Source organism: Triticum urartu, chromosome 2A, assembly GCF_056163025.1.
Source record: "Triticum urartu cultivar PI428250 chromosome 2A, HENAU_Tu73, whole genome shotgun sequence".
Taxonomy (NCBI): Eukaryota; Viridiplantae; Streptophyta; class Magnoliopsida; order Poales; family Poaceae; genus Triticum; species Triticum urartu.
Genome location: NC_141874.1, coordinates 705501557 through 705509785, shown reverse-complemented (window position 1 = coordinate 705509785; position 8229 = coordinate 705501557).

Here is an 8229-nt window from a genome sequence, read left to right as displayed (position 1 = left end):
TATCACCCTCAGTCTAGTGGTCAAGTAGAACTGAGCAATAGAGAGCTCAAATTAATTTTGCAAAAGACTGTTAATAGGTCTAGAAAGAATTGGTCTAAGAAACTTGATAATGCATTATGGGCTTATAGAACTGCATACAAAAATCCTATGGGTATGTCTCCGTATAAAATGGTTTATGGAAAAGCATGTCACTTACCTCTCGAACTAGAACACAAGGCATATTGGGCTATTAAAGAGCTCAACTATGATTTTAAACTTGCCGGTGAGAAGAGGTTATTTGATATTAGCTCACTTGATGAATGGAGAACCCAAGCTTATGAAAATGCCAAGTTGTTTAAAGAAAAAGTTAAAAGATGGCATGACAAAAGGATACAAAAGCATGAGTTTAATGTAGGTGATTATGTATTGCTATACAACTCTCGTTTAAGGTTTTTTGCAGGAAAACTTCTCTCCAAATGGGAAGGCCCCTACGTTATCGAGGAGGTGTATCGTTCCGGTGCCATAAAAATCAACAACTTCGAGGGCACAAATCCAAAGGTGGTAAATGGTCAAAGAATTAAACATTATATCTCAGGTAATCCCATAAATGTTGAAACCAATATTATTGAAACCATAACCCCGGAGGAATACATAAGGGATACTTTCCAGAATGTTTCAGACTCCGAAAAGGAATAGGTATGTGGTACGGTAAGTAAACCAACTCCAAAACAATTTTTAAGGCAATATCTCTCCGTTTTGGAATATTTAGAAAAATAGAAAAATAAGTAGCAGTCAGGGAAGGACACGAGGGCCCCACGAGGGTGGTGGGCGCGCCTTACCCCCCTGGGCGCGCCCCCTACCTCGTGAGCACCTCGTGTGCCTTCCGGACTCTGTTTTCTTGCACATTACGTATTTTGGTCGGTAAAAATTCATTATATAATCTCCCGGAGGTTTTGACTCCCGTATCACGCAATTATCCTCTGTTTTCGTTTCGAGCTGTCCCGTTGCAGATTAAATCAACATGTCTTCCCAGGATTCGGAAGGAGAAAGCTATGTGGGTGATTACTTAGCAAATCCCAAGGTCTATGGGGATGTGGAGTACAATGGATGGACCACGGAGGAAGAAGAGGACTATGAACCCAAGGGGAAGGAGGAGACGAGCTCAGATGAAGATGAAGCACCATTACCTCAACCTAGGGACATGCACGTGGAGTTCAAAAGGTCAAGTCTCCCTGATAGAGTAAAGAAACCCAAGTTCGAGTTTATCCCTTTTCGTCTCTTGCAGGAAAATAAGCAGGACCTATGCAAAAAGATATTAACCCTGGAGTGGGAAATTGATGATCTGAGGGATCAAAATGTCGTCCTCAAGCGCAAATTAAGGGAGAAGCCTAAGCCATCAACTAAATCAACAACACCTCCACCGTCTCCTCCAACAAAGAAGAATTGAGTATCTGGGTATGGGCACTCCCCTTGGCAACTGCCAAGCTTGGGGGAGGTGCCCCGGTATCGTATCACAATCACAACTCCTATCTTTACCGTTTTTCTTAGTTCGATCCTATTAGTAGTATCTTGATCTAGTAGAATAAATTTTATGGCATGACCTAGTTTTGAGTTTTGCTTTATGATCTCTCTATGTAATCGAGTCTGTGAGCTATATATAATAAAAATTAGTGTTGAGTCTAGGGCTTGATTATTTTGCCATGATCTTGGGTGAATAAAAGAAAAGAGAAAAAGAATAAAAAGAAACAAAAAGTTCATATTGATCTTATTGAGAGTAATGACTTCACATAGAAAGAGTATGATGATTAAAAGTTGTTGGGAATTGGCAGACATAGCTTTGGTCATTGTTGCAATTAATAGGAAGTAATAAGGAAAGAGAGGTTTTCACATATAGATATATTATCATTGACATCTTTTATGATTGGTAGCACTCATTAAAATATGACATGCTAAAGAGTTGATGTTGGACAAGGAAGACAACGTAATGAGTTATGTCTTTCTTATATCTGAGATAAAGTATGTTGTCATGGTTCCTCTAACTTGTTGAGCTTGCCTTTCCCCCTCATGCTAGCCAAATTCTCAGCACCAAGTAGAAATACTACTTGTGCTTCCAAATACCCTTAAACCAGTTTTGCCATGAGAGTCCACCATATCTACCTATGGATTGAGTAAGATCCTTTAAGTAAGTTGTCATCGGTGCAAAGCAATAAAAAATGCTCTAAAAATATATGATTGATTGGTGTGGGAGAAATAAGCTTTATACGATCTTGTGATGTGGAAGTAATAAAAGCGACGGACTGCATAATAAAGGTTCATATCACAAGGGGCAATATAAAGTGACGTTCTTTCACATCGAGGTTTTATATATCCAACCATAAAAGCGCATGGCAACCTCTGCTTCCCTATGCGAAGGGCCTATCCTTTATTATTATCTTCTACCTTATGCAAGAGTCATGGTGATCTTCACCTTTTCTTTTTCATTTTATCCTTTGGCAAGCTCAGCATGTTGGACAGAACATGATATATATATATATATATATATATATATATATCTAATTGGATGTAGGGGAGCATGAACCATTATTGTTGACATTACCCTTGAGGTAAAAGGTTGTGGGTCAAAACTATAAGCCCCTATCTTTCTCTGTGTCCGATTAAAACTCCGTAACCACAAGTATCGCGTGAGTGTTAGCAATTATGGAGGACTAAATGATAGTTGAGTATGTGGACTTGCTTTTTAGCTCTGACATAGACTCTTTACGATGTTATGATAAATTGCAATTGCTTCAATGGCTGAGATTATAGTTTGTTGGAGCCCAATAAGGTTTATGATTTATACTTTTGCATTGTGAATAGATCATCACTTGAACATAAGTAATCATATGACAAAATCTATATATGTTGCTGTTATGAGAATAATCATGATGCCTTCATGTCCGTATTTTATTTTTATCGACGCCTCTACCTCTAAACATGAGGACATATTTATTGTTATCGGCTTTTCGCTTGAGGACAAGCGAGGTCTAAGCTTGGGGGAGTTGATACGTCCATTTTGCATCATGCTTTTATATCGATATCTATCGCATTATGGACTGTTATTTCACTTTATGTCACAATACTTATGGCTATTCTCTCTTATTTTACAAGGTTTACACAAGGAGGGAGAATGCCGGCAGCTGGAATTCTGGTCTGGAAAAGGAGCAAATATTAGAGACCTATTCTGCGCAACTCCAAAAGTCCTGAAACTCCACGGAACGTCTTAAAAGAAATAAAGAAAAATCCACGCCAAAGATGAAGGCCAGGGGGCCCACACCCTCCTCACGAGGGTGGGCCCCCCCTAGGGCGCGCCCCCTACCTCGTGGGCCCCCTGGTGGCTCTCCGATGCCCATCTTCTCCTATATGAGATCTTTTGATGAGAAAAAAAGAGAGGTGAACTTTTCGGGACGAGACTCCGCCGCCACGAGGCAGAACCTTGGCGGATCCAATCTAGAGCTCCGGCAGGGCTGTTCTGCCGGGGATACTTCCCTCCCGGAGGGGGAAATCATCACCATCGTCATCACCAATGCTCCTCTCATCAGGAGAGGGCAATCTCCATCAACATCTTCACCATCACCATCTCATATCAAACCCTAGTTCATCTCTTGTATCCAATTCTTGACTTAAAGTCCGGGATTGGTGCTAGTAGGTTGCTAGTAGTGTTGATTACTCCTTGTAGTCGATGCTAGTTGGTTTATTTGGTGGAAGATCATATGTTCAGATCCTATATGCGTATTATTACCCCTCTGATTATGAACATGAATATGCTTTGTGAGTAATTAAGTTCGTTCTTGAGGACAAGGGAGAAGTCTTGCTATGAGTAGTCATGTGAATTTGGTATTCGTTTGATATTTTGATAAGATGTATGTTGTCTAGCCTCTAGTGGTGTTATGTGAACGTCGACTACATAACACTTCACCATTATTTGGGCCTAGAGGAAGGCATTGGGAAGTAATAAGTAGATGATGGGTTGCTAGAGTGACAGAAGCTTAAACCCTAGTTTATGCGTTGCTTCGTAAGGGGTTGATTTGGATCCATATGTTTCATGCTATGGTTAGGTTTACCTTAATACTTTTGTTGTAGTTGTGGATGCTTGCAATAGAGGTTAATCATAAGTGGGATGCTTGTTCAAGTAAGAACAGCACCCAAACACCGGTCCACCCACATATCAAATTATCAAAGTATCAAACGAGAATCATATGAACGTGATGAAAACTAGCTTGATGATATTCCCATGTGTCCTCGGGAGCGCTTTTCCTATTATGAGAGTTTGTCCCGGCTTGTCCTTTGCTACAAAAGGATTGGGGCCACATTGCTGCACTTTATTTACTTTTGTTACTTGTTGCTCGTTACAATTTATCCCGTCACAAAACTATCTGTTACCACTTATTTCAGTACTTGCAGAGAACACCTTGCTGAAAACCGCTTATCATTTCCTTCTACTCCTCGTTGGGTTCGACACTCTTACTTATCTAAAGGACTATGATAGATCCCCTATAATTGTGGGTCATCAATGCATCAAAGTAGCGTAAGTATTTCCCTCAATTTTTGAGAAACAAGGTATCAATCCAATAGGAGGCTACGCGCGAGTCCCTCGCACCTACACAAAACAAATAAATCCTCGCAACCAATGCGATAAGGGGTTGTCAATCCCTACACGGTCACTTACGAGAGTGAGATTTGATAGATATGATAAGATAATATTTTTGGTATTTTTATGATAAAGATGCAAAGTAAAATAAAAGGCAATGAAAATAACTAAGTGTTGGAAGATTAATATGATGGAAGATAGACCCGGGGGGCATAGGTTTCACTAGTGTCTTCTCTCAAGAGCATAAGTATTTTACGGTGGGTGAACAAATTATTGTTGAGCAATTGAAAGAATTGAGCATAGTTATGAGAATATCTAGGTATGATCATGTATATAGGCATCACGTCCGAGACAAGTAGACCGACTCCTGCCTGCATCTACTACTATTACTCCACACATCGACCGCTGTCCAGCATGCATCTAGAGTATTAAGTTCATAAGAACAGAGTAACGCTTTAAGCAAGATGACATGATGTAGAGGGATAAATTCATGCAATATGATAAAAAAACCATATTGTTATCCTCGATGGCAACAATACAACACGTGCCTTGCTGCCCCTACTATCACTGGGAAAGGATACCGCAAGATTGAACCCAAAGCTAAGCACTTCTCAAATTACAAGAAAGATCAATCTAGTAGGCCAAACCAAACTAATAATTCGAAGAGACTTGCAAAGATAACCAATCATACATAAAAGAATTCAAAAGATCCAAATATTGTTCATAGATAAACTTGATCATAAACCCATAATTCATCGGTCTCAACAAACACACCGCAAAAGAAGATTACGTCGAATAGATCTCCACGAGAGAGGGGGAGAACATTGTATTGAGATCCAAAAGGAGAGAAGAAGCCATCTAGCTAATAACTATGGACCCGAAGGTCTGAGGTAAACTACTCACACATCATCGGAGAGGCTATGGTGTTGATGTAGAAGCCCTCCGTGATCGATGCCCCCTCCGGCGGAGCTCCAGAACAAGCCCCAAGATGGGATCTCGTGGATACAGGAAGTTACGGCGGTGGAATTAGGGTTTTGGCTCCGTCTTTGATCGTTTGGGGGTACGTAGGTATATATAGGAGGAAGGAGTACGTCGGTGGAGCAACAGGGGGCCCACGAGGGTGGAGGGCGTGACTGGGGGGGTAGGCGCGCCCCCTACCTCATGGCTTCCCTGTTGGTTGCTTGACGTAGGGTCCAAGTCTCCTGGATCATGTTCGTTCCGAAAATCACGTTCCCGAAGGTTTCATTCCGTTTGGAGTCCGTTTGATATTCTTTTTCTGCGAAACTCTGAAATAGGCAAAAACAGCAATTCTGGGCTGGGCCTCCAGTTAATAGGTTAGTCCCAAAAATAATATAAAAGTGAATAATAAAGCCCAATAATGTCCAAAACAGAAGATAATATAGCATGGAGAAATCAAAAATTATAGATACATTGGAGACGTATCAAGCATCCCCAAGCTTAATTCTTGCTCGTCCTCGAGTAGGTAAATGATAAAAATAGAATTTTTGATGTGGAATGCTACTAGGCATAATTTCAATGTAATTCTTCTTAATTGTGGCATAAATATTCAGATCCGAAAGATTCAAGATAAAAGTTTAATATTGACATAGAAATAATAATACTTCAAGCATACTAACTAAGCAATTATGTCTTCTCAAAATAACATGGCCAAAGAAAGTTCATCCCTACAAAATCATATAGTTTAGTCATGCTCCATTTTCGCCACACAAGAATGATCTCATCATGCACAACCCCGATGACAAGCCAAGCAATTGTTTCATACTTTAGTAATCTCAAACTTTATAAACCTTCACGCAATATATGAGCGTGAGCCATGGATATAGCACTATGGGTGGAATAGAGTATAATGACGGGGGTTATGTGGAGAAGACAAAAAAGGAGAAAGTCTCACATCAACGAGGCTAATCAATGAGCTATGGAGATGCCCATCGATTGATGTTAATGCAAGGAGTAGGGATTGCCATGCAACGGATGCACTAGAGCTATAAATGTATGAAAGCTCAACAAAAGAAACTAGTGGGTGTGCATCCAACTTGCTTGCTCACGAAGACCTAGGGCACTTGAGGAGGCCCATTGTTGGAATATACAAGCCAAGTTCTATAATAAAAAATTCCCACTAGTATATGAAAGTGACAAAGCAAGAGACTCTCTATCATGAAGATCATGGTGCTACTTTGAAGCACAAGTGTGGGAAAAAGGATAGTAGCATTGTCCCTTTTCATTTCTTCTTTTGGAGGGGGGGGATTCTCTTTTTTTTGGCCTTTCCCTTTTTTTATTTTTTATTGGGACATCCATTAAATGATGATCATCACACTTCTGTTTATTTACAACTCAATGATTACAACTCGATACTAGAACAAGGTATGACTCTATATGAATGCCTCCGGCGGTGTACCGGGATATGCAATGAACCAAGAGTGACATGTATGAAAGAATTATGAACGGTGGCTTTGCCACAAATACTATGTCAACTACATGATCATGCTAAAAAATATGACAATGATGAACGTGTCATGATAAACGGGATGGTGGAAAGTTGCATGGCAATATATCTCGGAATGGCTATGGAAATGCCATAATAGGTAGGTATGGTGGCTGTTTTGAGGAAGATATAAGGAGGTTTATGTGTGAAATAGTGTATCATATCATGGGGTTTGGATGCACCAGCGAAGTTTGCACCAACTCTCAATGTGAGAAAGGGCAATGCAAGGTACCGAACAGGCTAGCAATGATGGAAAGGTGAGAGTGCGTATAATCCATGGACTCAACATTTGTCATAAAGAACTCACATACTTATTGAAAAAATCTACAAGTCATCAAAAATCAAGCACTACGCGCATGCTCCTAGGGGGATAGATTGGTAGGAAAAGACCATCGCTCGTCCCCGACCGCCACTCATAAGGAGGACAATCAAAGAACACCTCATGTTTAAAATTTGTTACATAACGTTTACCATACGTGCATGCTACGGGACTTGCAAACTTCAACACAAGTATTTCTCAAATTCACAACTACTCAACTAGCACAAGTTTAATATCACTACCTCCATATCTCAAAACAATCATCAAGCATCAAACTTCTCTTAGTATTCAAAACACTCATAAGAAAGTTTTTACTAATCTTGAATACCTAGCATATTAGGATTATTTAAGAAAATTACCATGCTATTTAAGACTCTCAAAATAATCTAAGTGAAGCATGAGAGATCAATAGTTTCTATAAAACAAATCCACCACCGTGCTCTAAAAGATATAAGTGAAGCACATAGAGTATTCTAATAATTTCCTAATCATTTGTGTGTCTCTCAAAAGGTGTGTACAGAAAAGATGATTGTGTAACTAAAAATCAAAGCCTCAAATCATACAAGACGCTCCAAGCAAAACACATATCATGTGGTGAATAAAAATATAGCTCCAAGTAAAGTTACTGATGGAAGTAGACGAAAGAGGGGATGCCCCAAGCTTTGGCTTTTTGGTGTCCTTAGATTATCTTGGGGGTGCCATGGGCATCCCCAAGCTTAGGCTCTTGCCACTCCTTGTTCCATAATCCATCAAATCCTTACCCAAAACTTGAAAACTTCACAACACAAAACTTAAAGTAGA